General features: G+C 65.7%; 1 long non-coding RNA gene across 1 annotated transcript; it reads left to right on the plus strand.

Moving 5' to 3' along the window:
* The first annotated feature begins 602 nt into the window (after positions 1-602).
* Positions 603-2,375, plus strand: LOC140000366 (uncharacterized). Its single transcript, XR_011805509.1, has 3 exons — positions 603-809; positions 1,537-1,665; positions 2,236-2,375. It is a non-coding gene; the product is annotated as an uncharacterized lncRNA (long non-coding RNA).
* The last annotated feature ends 14,935 nt before the right edge of the window (positions 2,376-17,310 follow it).

Genomic DNA, 17,310 nt, shown 5'->3' on the forward strand with positions numbered 1-17,310 from the left:
GGGGGAGGGGGGTAATTTTTTTTGGGGGGGGGTCCATTTTGACACCCCCTCCCCCCCCTTCAATTGCAGAGGGGTTCAAGGAGATCTGCCCCGCCGGCCCCGGCTACCACTACTCGGCCTCCGACCTGCACTACAACACCCGCTACCTGGGCCAGGACCTGCCCCGTGTCCCCCTGGGGCGTCCCCGTGTCCCCTCCCCAGCTGGGACCGCCGCCCGTGAGCCCCTTGTCCCCCCCGCTTTGTCCCCCCCCACCCCCCCCGGCTGCCAGGACCCCCCCTCACCCCATTGCTCTGCCCCACAGCTCGCTGGCGCCCCGGTCGGCCGCCCCCCAGCAGGTCACCGCCTGTCCCCGAGGTGCCACCGCGGGTCCCCAAGGTGCCACAACGCGTCCCTGAGGTGCCACCACGCGTCCCACACGTGCCACCGCGTGTCCCCGAGGTGCCACCACGGGTCCCCGATGTGCCACCACGTGTCCCCGAGGTGCCACAACGCATCCCCGAGGTACCACCACGTGTCCCCGAGGTGTCACCACATGTCCCTGATGTGCCACCACGTGTCCCTGAGGCACCACCGCATGTCCCTGAGGTGCCACATGTCCCCAAGGTTCCACAGCGGGTCCCTGAGGCGCCACAACGTGTCCCCGAGGTGCCACCAGACGTCCCCGAGGTGCCACAACGCGTCCCCGAGGTGCCACCGCGCATCCCCGAGGTGCCACCACCAGCCCCCGAGGTTGTCATCGTGCCTCGACCCACCCTGGGGCTGCTGGGACCCCTCCCCACGCCACCCGGCCCGGAGGGTCCGGCACCAGGTAGGGCTGGGGCACTTGTGCACGGCTGCACACGTGTGTGCACCGTTGCACGCATGCATGGTTGCAGATGTGCGCAGGGTTGCACTGTGTGCAGCTGTGTGCGTGCATTTTATTTTATTTTTTGCACGTGTGGTTACGCTCTGCGCCGTTGCACATACACATCTCAGCACAGGCGTGCAAGGTCACACGTGTGTGCATGTGGCTGTGCACTTGTGCATGGTTGCATGCTTGCATGGCTGCATGTGTGCAGTTGCATGTGCACGTGTGCTCAGTTACATGTGCAAGCAGTTACGTGTGCAATTTGCATTTATTCAGTCTCATTTGTGCACAGTTATAGGCGTGCACAGTTACACACGTGCGTGTTACACGTGTGCACACCATTGCAGGCTTGCCCAGCTGCATGCAGCTGCAGTAGCACGTGTGCATCTCATGCATGCACAGCTAAATATATTGTGCACGTGTGCACGGTTTGCATGCATGACTATTTGCACACGTGTGCACGGCTACATGCATGCCTGCTTACACACGTGTGCACAATGCCTACTTACACACGCCTACACGTGTGCATGTGTCCTGTATGCCTATTTGCACACATGTCCACAGTTGCATGCATGCTTGATTGCACACACGTGCACAGTGTGCATGCGTGCATGTTTGCACAGGTGTGCACAGCTGCACGCCTGCCCGTTTGCACACACATGTGTTACTCACGTGTGCCCGCTTGCAGCCGCCGGCAGCGTGTGCGAGCGGAACCCGCGGATCTGCGGCCCCGGGCGCTGCGTCCCGCGCCAGGGCGGCTACACCTGCCTGTGCCACCCCGGCTTCTGGCTCAGCACCCAGGGCACCCACTGCATCGGTGAGCGGCGCCCGGCCCCTCCCTGGGCACCCATGTCCCCGTGCACCCACCTCCCCCTGCACTCATTTCCCCGTGCGCCCATTTCCCTGTGCACCCACCTCCCTGTGCACCTGTTTCCCCATGCACCCACCTCCCCATGCACTCACCCGTTTCCCCGTGCACCTATTTCCCCGTGCAGCCACCCATTTCCTCATGCACCCATTTCCTCACGCACCCATTTCCTTCTGCACCCATTTCCCCATGCGCCCACCTCCCCATGTACCCACCCATTTCTCCGTGCACCCATTTCCCCATCTATCCACTTCCTTGTGCACCCACCTCCCCGTGCACCCACCTCTCCAAGCCCCAATTTCCCCCTGCCCCCATTTCCCCATGCACCCGTTTCCCCACGCACCCACCCATCTCTCCATGCCCCCACCTCCCCGTGCCCCCATTTCCCCCTGCCCCCATTTCCCCGCGCACCCACCTCCCCACTCCCCTCTCCCCCTTCCCTCCCACCCACCTCTCCATCCGTCCCCGCTCCTGTCCGTCCGTCTGTCCCCATTGCCGTCCGTCCCCCCGCCTGCCCAGACGTGGACGAGTGCCGGCGCAGCCCCCGGCCCTGCGCCCCCGGCCGCTGCGAGAACACGGTGGGGAGCTTCCGCTGCGTCTGCGGCCCCGGCTACCGGCCCGGCCCCGGCGGCACGGACTGCCAAGGTCAGCAGGGACGGGGGGGGGACAGAGGGGGACAATGGGGACAACGGGGATGGGGCTGAGGTGGCCGTGTCCCCGTAGATGTGGATGAATGCGCCCAGAGCCCCTCGCCCTGCGCCCAGAGCCGCTGCGAGAACTTGCCCGGTGGCTACCGCTGCGTCTGCCCGGCCGGCTACCAGGCCAGCACGCCCACGGGACAGTGCCAGGGTGAGCGGGGACACGGGGGTGTGGGGACACCGGGCTGTGGGGACACTGGGTGTGGGGACACCGGGGTGTGGGGACACCAAGGGTATGGGGACACCAAGGGTATGGGGACACCATCTGCGTGTTCAACACCCATGGGGTCATCGTTCATGGGGTCACCATCCATTGGGTCAGCAGCCATGGGGTCACCATGCCATAGTGTTGCCAGCCACGGGGTTAAACATCCATGGTGAACCCATCCATAACCTCCCAATACGTGGTGTCCCCATGCGTGGTGTCCCCATGCGTGGTGTCCCCATCCATGGAGTCCCCATCCATGGTGAACCCATCCATAACCTCCCAATACGTGGTGTCCCCATCTGTGGTGTCCCCATCCGTGGTGTCCCCGTCCGTGGTGCCACCACCCACGCCCTCCCCGCGGTGCCACCACCGCCGCCCCCTCTCCGTGCCGCGCAGACATCGACGAGTGCGAGAACCACCTGGCCTGCCCCGGCCAGGAGTGCGCCAACACGCCGGGCTCCTTCCAGTGCCGGCCGTGCCGCGACGGCTTCGAGCTGCACCATGGGCGCTGCGCAGGTACCCGCGTCCCCCCACGTCCCCCCTGTCCCCCCGAGGGGGGGGCCAACCCTTAATTGTGCCACCCCCTAGACGTGGACGAGTGCGCCACGGGCTCGCCCTGCGGTCCCCACGGCCGCTGCAGTAACACCGAGGGCTCCTTCCACTGCCAGTGCCGGCGCGGATACCGGGTGGGTGCCGGCGGCGCGCCATGCGCGGGTGAGTGGTGGGGGCGGCGTGGGGATGGTGCCGTGTCCCCCCCACACCCGACGGGCCCCCCCCACGGCCCCCATCTGCCCACAGATGTCAACGAGTGCCTGGAGGGCGACTTCTGCTTCCCCCACGGCGAGTGCCTCAACACCGAGGGCTCCTACAGCTGCCTCTGCGCCCAGGGCTATGCCAGCACCCCCGAGGGCACCGCATGCGTTGGTCAGAGCCCGGCATGGTCCCGGTCCCTGTCCCTGTCCCTGTCCCTGTCCCCGTCCCCATACCCATCCCGGTCCCATTGCAGTCCCCATTCTCATTGTGGTTTCTATTCCAGTTGCGGTTTTTTAGTCCCAGTTAATCTACTCAGTCCCATCCCCGTGCCTATCCATGTCCCCATCCAATCCCAATCCTATCCCCATCCCAATCCCATCCCCATCCTATCCCATCCCAATGTCTCTCCCTGTCCCCATCCCATCCCACCCCAATCCCAACCCCCATCCCATCTCTGTCTCCATCCCATCCCCATTCCCACCCCAGTCCCCATCCCCATCCCAATCCCATCCCCATCCCACCCCAATCCCATCCCCATCCTACCCTTTTTCCACCCCAATCCCAATCCCACCCCAATCCCATCCCATCCCTTTTCCACCCCATCCCCATTTCCATCCCAATCCCAATCCCACCCCAGTCCCATCCCATCCCACCCCACCCCTCCACCACCCACCCACGCATCCGGGTACCACGGGGTGCCACCAGCCCCTTGTGTCCCCCTCTTTCCCCGTATCCCCCCTGCCCCCGTGTCCCCCCCCTGTACCCACGTCCACCCCGTGCCCATGTCCAACCCGTCCTCACCCCGTGTCCCCCCCAGACGTGGACGAGTGCCAGCGCGGGGACGTGTGCCGGGGCGGCCGCTGCGCCAACACCGACGGCGCCTTCGAGTGCCACTGCCCCGCCGGCTTCCGCACCGACGCCGAGCGGGCCCAGTGCCACGGTGAGGGGCTGGGGGGTTGGGGGGGGGGGGATTTTGGGTGCCCCCCACCCTGGGGCTGGCGGCGAGGGTGGCCCTGTCCCCGCAGATGTGGACGAGTGCCAGGAGCACGGGGCCGAGTTGTGTGGGGCTGAGCGCTGCGAGAACTTGCCCGGATCCTACCGCTGCGTGCCCGCCTGCCAGCACGGCTACCGGCCCCGGGACGGCGGGGGGTGTGAGGGTGAGCGGGGATTGGGATTGGGATTGGGGTTGGGGTTGGGGTTGGGGTTGGGGTTGGGATTGGGATTGGGATTGGGATTGGGATTGGGATTGGGGTTGGGGTTGGGGTTGGGGTTGGGATTGGGATTGGGATTGGGATTGGGATTGGGATTGGGATTGGGGTTGGGGTTGGGGTTGGGGTTGGGGTTGGGGTTGGGGATGGAGATAGAGACCAATAGTGGATGGGTTTAGGGACTGGGATTGGGATGGGGATGGGAGGGGATGGATTGGGGTGGGATTGGGAGGGGGATGGGAGGGGATTGGGGTGGGGATGGGAGGGGATTGGGATGGGATTGGGATGGGATTGGGATGGGATGGGGATGGGGATGGGAGGAGATTGGGGTGGGGATGGGATGGGGATGGGGATTGGGGATTGGGGTTGGGTTGGGATTGGGGTGGGGATGGAGATAGAGACCGATAGTGGATGGGTTTAGGGACTGGGACTAGGATGGGGATGGGAGGGGGTGGGATTGGGGTGGGATTGGGGTGGGGATGGGATGGGGATGGGAGGGGATGGGATTGGGGTGGGATTGGGATGGGGATGGGATGGGGATGGGAGGGGATGGGATTGGGGTGGGATTGGGATGGGGATGGGATGGGGATGGGATGGGGATGGGATTGGGATTGGGGTGGGGATGGAAATGGAGACTAATAATGGATGAAAATAGGGACTGGGACTGGGACTGGGACTGGGACTGGGGACTGGGACTGGACTGGGACTGGGACTGGGATGGGGATGGGGATGGGAGGGGATGGGAGGGGATTGGGGTGGGGATGGGAGGGGATGGGATTGGGGTGAGATTGGGATGGGGATGGGAGGGGGATGGGAGGGGATTGGGGTGGGGATGGGATGGGTTGGGATGGGATGGGATGGGATGGGATGGGATTGGGGTGGGGATGGAAATGGAGACTAATAATGGATGAAAATAGGGACTGGGACTGGGACTGGGACTGGGACTGGGACTGGGACTGGGACTGAGACTGGGACTGGGACTGGGACTGCGACTGCGACTGCGACTGGGACTGAGACTGGGACTGAGACTGGGGACTGGGACTGGGACTGGGACTGGGACTGGGATGGGGATGGAATGGGTTTGGAATGGGGATGGGGGTGGGATTGGAACAGGATTGGGATGGGGATGGAGATGGAGACCAATAATGGATGAAAATAGGGGGTGGGATTGGGATGGGATTAGGGTGAGATTGGGATGGGGTTGGGGATGGGATGGGAATGGAGACAGGTCCAGGGACCAGAACGGGACGAGGATGGGGACTGGACAGGGATGGGAACCCGCACACAGGGCTGTGATGCGCACGGGGCTCATCCTGCCCGGGGCCGTGGTCCCCATCATCCCCCACCCCACCTTGTCCCCCCCCCATGCTTGGGGTCCCCCCGGTGTCCCCGCAGATGTGGACGAGTGCCAGGAGCATGGGGCCGAGTTGTGTGGGGCCGAGCGCTGCGAGAACCTGCCCGGATCCTACCGCTGCGTGCCCCCCTGCCAGCCCAGCTACCGGCCCCGGGACGGCGGGGGGTGTGAGGGTACGGGGCCATAGGGACGGGGACAGGGCCATGGGGATGGGGATGGGGCCATGGGGACGGGGGATGAAGCCATGGGGATGGGGACGGGGCCATGTGGATGGGGATGGGGCCATGGGGACGGGGATGAGGCCATGGGGATGGGGATGGGGCCATGGGGATGGGGATGGGGCCATGGGGATGGGGATGGGGCCATGGGAACGGGGATGGGGCCATGGGGATGGGGATGGGGCCATGGGGATGGGGACAGGGCCATGGGGACGGGGATGGGGCCATGGGGACGGGGATGGGGCCATGGGACAGGGACTGGGGCACGGGGATGGGGATGGGGGTACGGAGAGGCTGAGGGGACCCTGAGGGGCCATGGCATGGGGGACATCAGGGACAAGCCAATGGGGCACAATAGGGACAAAGCTATGGGGGACATGGAAAAAACAACGGGGATGCTGGGGACAAGCCAATGGGGTCGAGGTGCAGGGGACTTCTCTATGGGGTCAGGATGGGGATGGGCAGCAGGGGACATCAGGGACAACACCACGGGAGATAATGGGGACAAAACGATGGGGGACATTGGGGACAAGCCAATGGGCCACTGGGGACAAGCCAATGGGGTCGAGGTGCAGGGGGGCTTCTCCATGGGGTCAGGATGGAGACGGAGAGCAGGGACCATCGGGGGACAGTGGGGACCCCCCCATGGGGCTGAGCTTTTGGGGGACGGCTCCACGCTCCCCCCCCCAATGTCCCCACCGCCCCCTCCCCCCAAAAAAACGTCACCTCCCCGCTTGCAGACGAGGACGAGTGCGCCGAGGGGGGGTCCCGCTGCGGCCCCCACGCCGCCTGCCACAACCTCCCCGGCTCCTTCCAGTGCGCCTGCCACCAGGGCTACGAGGCCGCCCGGCACGGCCACCACTGCCAGGGTACGGGGACAGCGGGGACAGCAGGGGGGGGACACCCAGAGTGACACTGAGCCCCCCCCCTTCGTGTTTCCCCCCCCAGACGTGGACGAGTGCGCGACGCTGCCGGGGGTGTGCGGGGCGGCGCGCTGCGAGAACGTGGACGGCTCCTTCCTCTGCCTCTGCCCCGACGGGGGGCACGAGTTCGATCCGGTGACGGGGACGTGCGGGGGGACCCCCCCCAGCGACCCCACTCCTCCGGCCCCCCCCGGAGCCGTGGAAGCCCCCCCGGGCTTGGCGGCGTGCTTCAGCCCCGCCTGCGGGGTGCTGGCGCCCAACGTCAGCCGGCAGCAGGTGCTGCTGCAGCGTGGGGGGCGCCTGGGGGGTCCGCTGCCCCCCCCCCGAGGCCGTGCCCACGCCTGGAACCGGTGGGGACATGGGGACGCTATGGGGGGGGGGAGGGGATTGGGGATGGCGTGGGGTGGGAAGGGATTGGGGTGGGAGTGGGATTGGGGATGGGGATTGGGATTGGGGATGGGGACGGGGATAGGGATGGGGATGGGGATGGGGATGGGGATGGGGATGGGGATGGGGATGGGGATGGGGATGGGGATTGGGACTGGGATGGGAAGGGATGGGGATAGGACTGGGATGGGATGGGATGGGATTGGGATTGGAGTGGAGTGGGATGGGATGCGATTTGGGATGGGATGGGATGGCGATGGGATTGGAGTTGCAATTGGGACTGGGATGGGATGGGATTGGGATGGAGATAGGATTAGGATTGGGATGGGATTGGGATAGGATTGGGGGGGTGGAGATGGAATTGGGATGGGGTTGGTGATGGGATTGAGATAGATTGGGATTGGGACTGGGATGGAATGGGGATGGGATGGGGATGGGATGAGGATGGGACTGGGATTGGGGTGGGAAGGGATTGGGATGGGTTTGGGGTGGTGATGGGATTTGGGATGGGGATGGGGATGGGATTGTAAAGGGATTGGGATTGGGGTGGGTATTGCCAGGGATTAGGACTGGGATGGGATGGGATTGGGATCGGGGTGTGGATGGGGACAGGGATGGGCTGGGGATGGGGTCAGGATGGTGCCAAGGTGCAGGGGGGGTGACACCTCTGTCCCCCCCCCCAAGCCGAGCACCGAGCCCTCTGCCCCCACGGGACCGGCCAGACCACGGGGCCCCAGGGCTCAGCAGCAGGTCAGTGCGGCCGCGGGGGGGGCACAGCAATGGGGCCCCCCCCATTTGGGGGCTCCCTCCGTTTAGGGACTCCCCCCCCTACTCAGGGGCTCCCCCCTGTATTTAGCGGTTCCCCAATGTTGGGGATGCCCCCCCATTTTGGGGATGCCACCCCTGTTTTGGGGCTCCCCCATTTATGGGATGCCCCCCATTTTGGGGACTCACCCCCCCTAATTTGGGAATGGCCCCCATTTGGGGGACTCACCCCTCCCATTTTGGGGATGTCCCCATTTTTCAGGGTGCCCCCTCAATTTGGGGATGCCCCCCCTATTTTGTGGGGTTACGCCCCTCCCCTTTTGGGTGCATCCCGCCTATTTTGGGGCAATACCCCCCCTATTTTGGGGTTCCCCTCCTATATAGGGGCTCCCCCGTTTCGGGGGTGCCCCCCCCAATTCCGAGGACCCTCCCCCTGACGTCGCCCCCCCCCTTACCCCCTTACCCCCCAGATGTGGACGAGTGCCGGGTGTTCGCGCCGCAGCTGTGCCGGGGGGGGGTCTGCATCAACACCGCCCCCGGCTTCAGCTGCTACTGCCCCAGCGGCTACTACTACGAGCAGGAGCACCTGCAGTGCGTGGGTGAGCACCCAGCACCCCCAGCACCCCCCCAGCACCCCCCCAGCACCCCCAGCACCCTGACCTCAGCACCCCCAGCACCCTACTTGTGCCCTGGGTGCACCCTGCCTGCACCCTGAGCACCCTACTTGCATCCTGAGCACCCTGAGCACCCTGCCTGCACCCTGAGAGCACCCTACTTGCACCCTGACTGCACCCTAAGAGCACCCTGTGCACCCCGAGCACCCTACTCGCACCTTGAGCACCCTGCCCTCAGCACCCTGAGCACCCTGCCAGCACCCCCAGCACCCCCAGCACCCCCAGCACCCTGACCTCAGCACCCTAATTGTGCCCTGGGTGCACCCTGCCTGCACCCTGAGCACCCCGAGCACCCTAATTGTGCCCTGAGTGCACCCTGAGCACCCTCTTTGCACCCTGAGCACCCGACTTGTGCCCTGACTGCACCTGAGTGCGCCCTACCTGCACCCTGAGCACCCTAATTGTGCCCTGAGTGCGCCCTACTTGCACCCTGCCTGCACCCTACTTGCACCCTGAGAGCACCCTGAGCACCCAGCCAGCACGCTGAGCTCCCTACCTGCACCCTGAGCACACAACCTGTACCCAGAAAGCACCCTAAGAGCACCCTGGCTGCACCCTGAGCACCCTCTTTGCACCCTGAGCACCCAACTTGTGCCCTGCCAGCACCCTACCTGCACCCTGAGCACCCTGCCTGCACCCAGCCAGCACCCTGAGCACCCAACTTGCATCCTGAGCACCCTGAGCGTGCCCTGTCTGCACCCTGAGCACCCAACTTATGCCCTGAGTGCGCTCTACCTGCACCCTGAGCACCCTACTTGCACCCTGCCAGCACCCTGAGCACCCTGCCTGCACCCAGCTCACACCCTGAGAGCACCCTGCCCACACCCTTCCAGCACCCTGCCAGCACCCTGAGCACCCTACTTGCACCCTGCCTGCACCCTGAGCACCCTGCCAGCACCCAGCCAGCACCCTGAGCACCCAACTTATGCCCTGAGTGCACCCTACTTGCACCCTGAGCACCCAACTTGTGCCCTGCCAGCACCCTGCCTGCACCCTGAGCACCCTAATTGTGCTCTGAGTGCACCCTGGCTGCACCCTGAGCACCCTCTTTGCACCCTGAGCACCCAACTTGTGCCCTGAGTGCGCTCTACCTGCACCCTGAGCACCCTACTTGCACCCTGACTGCACCCTGAGCACCCTGCCTGCACCCAGCTCACACCCTGAGCACCCTGCCCACACCCTTCCAGCACCCAGCCAGCACCCTGAGCACCCTGAGCGTGCCCTACCTGCACCCTGAGCACCCTAATTGTGCTCTGAGTGCACCCTCCCTGCACAATACCTGCACCCTGAGCACCCAACTTGTGCCCTGAGTGCACCCTCCCTGCACCCTCAGCACCCTGCCTGCACCCTGTCTGCACCCCGAGCACCCTACTCGCACCCCAAGCACCCTGCCCTCAGCCCCCCGAGCACCCTTCCAGCCCCCCGAGCCCCCTTCCAGCCCCCCCCCCCGTGCCCCCCACCCCCTTGCCGACCACCACCGCCCCCCCCCCAGATAACGACGAGTGCCAGGACGAGGACGCGGAGCCGTGCATCGGGGGCCGCTGCGTCAACACGGTGGGCTCCTACTTCTGCTCCTGCGCCCCCCCTGGTGCTGGACGGCTCCCAGCGCCGCTGCGTCACCAACGACACCCGCGCCATGGGTGAGGCCACCCCCTGTCACCCCCCCCGTGTCACCGTCACCCCCCCGTGTCGCCCTGTCCCCACGTGTCCCCATATCCCTGCCCTATGTCCCCGTGGCCCCCCATCCCCGTGTCCCGGCACTGTCCCCTGATGCCCCCCCGTGTCCCCATGTCCCACATCCTGATGTCCCACGTCACCGTGTCCCCACGTCCTGTGTCCCCATACCCCCATGGCGCTGTATCCCCCATGTCCCCAAATCCCCGTGTCCCCGTGTCCCATGTCCCACATCCTGATGTCCCACGTCACCGTGTCCCACGTCCTGTGTCCCCATACCCCCATGGCGCTGTATCCCCCATGTCCCCAAATCCCCGTGTCCCTGTGTCCCCATGTCCCACGTCGCCTCCCCTTGTCCCACATCCCCCTGACCCACGTCACCATATCCCCGTGTCCCCATGTCCCCATGTCCCACATCCCTTCATCCCAGTGTCCCCCATTGTCTCCCCACATCCCACATCACCTCCCCATGTCCCCACCTCACTGTGTCCCCATGTCCCCGTGTCCCCATGTCCCCACGTCCCTATGACCCCACAGCCACGTGGCCCCATAGCCTCATGTTGCCATGCACCCGTGTCCCCTACGGCCCCTTGTCCCCTCGTCCCATGTCCCCATGTCCCTAAGGCCCTATAGCCTCACATCCCTGTGTCCCCATGTCCCCCCATGTCCCTGTCCCCCCCCCATGCCACGTCCCCATGCCCCCTCCCATGCCCACGACCCCCCCATCCCCTATACCCATGTCCCCATGTCCCATGTCCCCAAGACCCCACACAGGGGGACCCCCACCCTGCCCCCTCCTACCCCAGCAAAAGGACCCCCCCCAGACCCCCATAATGGGGACCCCATGGGCACCCCCCAGAGTGGGTCCCCCTTAGACACCCCCCCCATGACTGGGACCCCTTGGACCCCCCCCATAACAGGGACCCCTTTGCCCCCCCCAATAATGGGAACCCCTCCCACCACCCCACAACGCCCCCCCCCTAATGGAGACCCCTTGGGTACCCCCCATATAACAGTGCCCCCCACCTCTTTACACCCCCCCCCTTAGCATCCCCAATTTTTAGGACCCCACCCCACAACCTGCCCCCCCCCCATTTTTTTTTCTCCCCCCCCCCCCCCCCCCAGATGACTTCGAGTTCCTCTGCAACGTCCTGCGCCCCCCCGGCCCGGGGCTGGGCCCCCCCTACGAATACGGCCCCGAATACCCCCCCCACTACGGGCTGCCCTACGGCCCCCTCCCCTTTGGGGGTCCGGGCCCCCGCCTGCCCCCCCCGGGGCTGCGCGCCGACTACGACCCCTATGGGCTGGGGGGGGGCTACGACCCCCGCGGGGACGCCCTTTACGCCGCCCCCCCCCGCTACGAGGACTTGGAGGATTTCGAGGGGTCCCGCCGGGGCCCCCCCCGCTCCTCCCGGCCCCGCAGCCCCCCCAGCGCCCCCCAGGACCCCCCCCCGTGGCTCTTCCAGCCCCATGGTGTGGCCGAGCGGCCGGGGCGAGCCAGCGAGGATGGTGAGTTTGGGGGGGGGCGGGATTGAGGGGTTTTGGGGGGGGATTTTGTTTTTTTTATGGGGAGGGGGCTGACGGGGACCCCCCCCCGCAGACCCCCGGGACGAGGCGCTGCCGCCGGAGCTGTGCGGGGTGCTGAGCGGCTGCGAGCATGGGCACTGCGTGCGGGTGCCCCAGGGCTTCACCTGCGCCTGCGACCCCGGCTACCGGCTGGACGCGGCACGCGTGGCCTGCGTGGGTGAGACACGGCCTAATCCCGGCCTAATCCGGCCTAATCCGGCCTAATCCGGCCTAGTCCCGGCCTAGTCCCGGCATAATCCCGGCCTAATCCGGCCTAATCCGGCCTAATCCGGCCTAGTCCCGGCCTAGTCCCGGCATAATCCCGGCCTGATTCCGGCATAATCCCGGCCTAATCCGGCCTAATCCGGCCTAGTCCCGGCATAATCCCGGCATAATACGGCCTAATCCGGCCTAGTCCCGGCCTAATCCGGCCTAATCCGGCCTAGTCCCGGCATAATCCCGGCATAATACGGCCTAATCCGGCCTAATCCCAGCCTAATCCGGCCTAATCCGGCCTAATCCCGGCCTAATCCGGCCTAGTCCCGGCATAATCCCGGCCTAATCCGGCCTAATCCCGGCCTGATCCCGGAATAATCCCGGCCTGATCCCGTCCTAATTCCTTCATAATCCCGGCCTAGTCCCGGCCTAATCTGGCATAATCCAGGCCTAATCCCGGCCTGATCCCGGCCTGATCCCAGCCTAATCCTGGCCTAATCCCGGCCTGATTCCGGCCTGATTCCGGCCTGATCCCGGCATAATCCCAGCCTGTTCCCATCCCAATCCCATCCCATCCCAAACCCCAGTCCCAGACCAAATCCCACCCCATCCCATCCCCAATCCCACTTTAATCCAACCCCCAATCCCACCCTAATCCAACCCCAAATCCTACCCCAATCCTACCCCAATCCTACCCCAAATCCCGATCCCATGCCCATTCCATACCCCCAATCCCAATCCCACCCCAATCCCATCCCCACCCCCCCCAATCCCATCTGCAACCCCTTCCCACCCCAGTCCGACCCCAAATCCAATCCCAATCCCACCCCAAATCCCAACTAAATCCCAATCCCGCCCCAAATCCCAACCAATCTCAGTCCCACCCCAAATCCCTTCCCATCCCAACACAAACCCATCCTAATCCCACCCCAATCCCATCCCAAATCTCACCCCAATCCCATCCGCAACCCCTCCCCACCCCAGTCTAACCCCAAATCCAATCCCAACCCCAATCCCACCCCAAATCCTACCCAATCCCAATCAAACCCCAATCCCACCCCAATACCCCCTCAAATCCCCCCCAAATCCTCCCCAATCCTACCCCAATCCCCCCCCAAATCCCCCCCAATCCCAATCCCACCCCAATCCCATCCCAATCCCCCACAATCCCAATCCCCACCAAAATCCCACCCCAATCCCATCCCCATCCCCCTCAATCCCACCCCAAAACCCACACAATCCCAATTCCACCCCACCCCAATCCCACCCCAATCCCATCCCAATCCCATCCCAATCCCCCTCAATCCCACCCCAATCCCCCCCAATCCCAATCCCACCCCAATCCCCCCCAACCCCCCCCCCAATCCCACCCCAAATCCCACCCCATTCCCCCCCCAATCTCCCCCAATCCCCCCAAAACCCCCAATCCCACCCCAATCCCACCCCAAATCCCCCCCAACCCCCCTTAATCCCCCTCCCCGACCCCCCCTGACCCCCCCCTTTTCCCCGCAGACCTCGACGAGTGCTCGGAGGCCGCCCTGTGCCGGGGGGGGCGCTGCCTCAACACCCCCGGCTCCTTCCGCTGCCTCTGCCCCCCCGGCTCTGTCCCGGCGCAGGGACCCCCCCGCTGCGTCCCCGCGCGCCCCCCGGCCTGAGCCCCCCCCTCCCCATCCCGGGGGGGGGGCCCTGTATTTATTGTCTGTATATATCGGAGCTGGGGGGGGGGGGGGATGGAGAGACACTGGGGGCACCGTCCGGCATCCCCCCCCCGCCCGCTGTGGGGTGAGGTGGGGGGGGGCTCCTGGGGGTGCCCATGGGGGTGCCCGGCCCCCCGCTCCCTCCCCCCCCGTCCATGTGAGCCCCCCCTCACTTCCCCCCCAATTTTTACAGAATAAAGGTTTTCTATAAAATGAGCTGGGGGGGGGGGAGTTCTTTCATCCTAATAGGGTCGGGTGGGGGGGGGGCTGTGGTGTCACAGGGACTGGGACCCCAAATGGGACCCCCCCCTCATGAGTCTGGACCCCTCTACTTGGGACTGGGACCCCTCTATGGGTTTGGGACCCCCCCCAGTGGGACTGGGACCCCCCCATGTATCTGCTCCCCCCCTCAATGTGTCTGCCCCCCCCAATGGGACTGGGAGCCCCCCATGTGTCTGGGACCCCTCCATGGGTTTGGGGACCCCCCCCAATGGGATCAGGATCCCCACCCCAATGGTGCTGTGACCCCCCCCCCCCATGGGTCTGTGACCCCCCAATGGGACCGGGAACCCCCCTATTGGACCTGGGACCCCCCCCATGTGTCTGGGACCCCCCCCATGTGTCTGGGACCCCCCCCCCATGCATCTGGGACCCCCAACCCCCCCCAGTGACCACAGCGAGCCCGTCGCGCTTCGAGCCCCCCGTTTATTGCCCCCCCTCGTCCAGCAGCCCCCCGTCCTCCTCGGGGGGGTCCGGGGGGGGGCGCAGCGCGGCGCTGACCCCGTGCAGCTCCAGCAGCTGCTGGAAGGCCGCCAGCAGCAGCAGCGCCGCCGTCACCCCCAGCAGCAGGTAGGCTGGGGGGGGGGGACACAGCGGTCAGAGACCCCCACCCCCCCGTGGAGACCCCCACCCCATGGAGAGATCCCCATGGAGACCCCCCCCCAATGAAGACCCAATCCGCCATGGTGACCCCATCCATGAAGACCCCGCCACCATGAAGACCCCACCCCAATGGAGACCCAACCACCATGGAGACCCCAACCATGAAGACCCCAACCACCATAAAGACACCACCAGAAAGACCCCACCCCAATGGAGACCCCAACCACGGAGACCCCAACCATGGAGAACCCAACCACCATAGAGACCCCAACCATGAAGTCCCCCAACCACGAAGACCCCAACCACGAAGACCCCAACCATGAAGACCCCACCCCAATGGAGACCGCGCCCCAGTGGAGACCCAACCACCATGGAGACCCCAACCATGGAGACCCAACCACCATAAAGACACCACCCCAATGGAGACCCCAACCACGAAGACCCCAACCACGAAGATCCCAACCATGAAGACCCCAACCATCTAAACCCCAACCATGGAGACCCCAACCATGAAGACCCCAACCATGAAGACCCCAACCATAAAGACCCCAACCATGAAGACCCCAACCATCTAAACCCCAACCACGGAGACCCCAACCATGGAGAACCCAACCACCATAGAGACCCCAACCATGAAGTCCCCCAACCACGAAGACCCCAACCACGAAGACCCCAACCATGAAGACCCCAACCATAAAGACCCCAACCATGAAGACCCCAACCATCTAAACCCCAACCATGGAGACCCCAACCATGAAGACCCCAACCATGAAGACCCCAACCATAAAGACCCCAACCATGAAGACCCCAACCACCATGGAGAACCCAACCATGAAGACCCCCAACCACGAAGATCCAACCACCATGAAGACCCCAACCATGAGGACCCCAACCACCTAAACCCCAACCATGGAGACACCAACCATGAAGACCCCAACCATGAAGACCCCACCACCATAAAGACCCCACCCCAATGAAGACCCCCCCCACCAAGAAGACCCCAACCACATAGCCCCAACCCCCACATAACCCCAACCCCAGATCCCCAAACCCCAACGCCCCCCACCCCAACGCCCCCCCCCAACCCCCCGCCCCCGCTCACCGGCCAAGGCCACCCGGTAGAGGTGGCGCGGGGGCTGCCCCTCCGGTGCCCCCGCCGCGTCCCCCAGCCCCACGGTGGTGACGGCCATGCCGCAGAAGAAGACGGCGTCCAAGAAGCTCCCGGAGCCCCCCAGGGCCCACAGGGCGGCGGCAGGCAGCAGCACGAAGCCCCCCGCCACCGCCACCGCCAGCAGCCCCAAATGGAGCCCGGCGGCCCCCCGGGGGCTCCAACCCCACCGCGTCCTCAGGTAGCGCCGGGGCCACCGGGTGACCGGCACCGAAAGCCACCGGGCCACCACCGCCAACGTCAACACCGTGAAGGGGACGCCCAGCGCCGCGTAGGCCAAGCAGAAGGCTTTGCCCCCCGGGGACAGGGGGGCCACGGGGCCGTAGCCTGGGGGGGGGAGGGAAATTTAGGGGGGGGACCCCCCCCGGTAAGTGAAAGGGGAGGGGGGACCCCTGGGGGTGGTGGGGGGAGGTTGGGGGCTTGGTGGTGATGGGGGTCCTGGGCGAACTGGGGGGCTCTGTGGGCTGGGGGGGTCCTGGTGGGGCTGGGGGGGGGCCTGGGGGTCCCAGTGCTAAAGGGGGTCCCAAAACCCATGGGGGTCCTGAGGTTCTCAGGGGGCTCGGTGCCTATGGGGGGCCATGGAGGGTCCTGGTGCCCACGGGGGTCCTGGTGTTCATGGGGGTCCCGGTGTTCTTGGGGGGGTCCCGGGGGGGCCTGGTGCTCAGAGGCGTCCTGGGGGAATTGGTGCTCATGGGGGTCCTGGGGTTCATGGGGGTCCCGGGGGTCTCAATGCCCTTGGGGGGGTCCTGGTGCCCATGGGGTTCTTTAGGAGGGTCCCAATTCGGAGGGGGGGTCCCGATTTGGGGGCGGGGGGGCTCCTTACCCACAGTGGTGAGCAGGGTGGTGGAGAAGAAGAAGGCGGAGGCCAGGTCCCACCGCGGGGTCCCGGAGGCGTTGAGGGTCCCGGGGGGGGTCCCGAGGGTCCGCGCCCCCCCCTCCAGCACCCAGAGCCCCAGGGTGCCCAGCAGCAGCAGCCCCCCCTGGGCCACCGTGTGGCCTTGGGGACGTGGTGGCCATGGGGACATGGTGGATATGGGGACATGGTCATCCTGGGGACATGGTGGCCACGGAGACATGGTGGCCATGGGGATGTGGTGGCCATGGGGACATGGTGGCCTTGGGGACAAGATGGCCGCCGTAGCCAGGAAATGGCCACGACACCTCAGGGACAGCCCTAGGGCCACCACGGCCACCGTGTGGCCT

This window comes from Anas platyrhynchos, chromosome 33 (genome assembly GCF_047663525.1).
Source record: "Anas platyrhynchos isolate ZD024472 breed Pekin duck chromosome 33, IASCAAS_PekinDuck_T2T, whole genome shotgun sequence".
In the NCBI taxonomy this organism is placed as follows: Eukaryota; Metazoa; Chordata; class Aves; order Anseriformes; family Anatidae; genus Anas; species Anas platyrhynchos.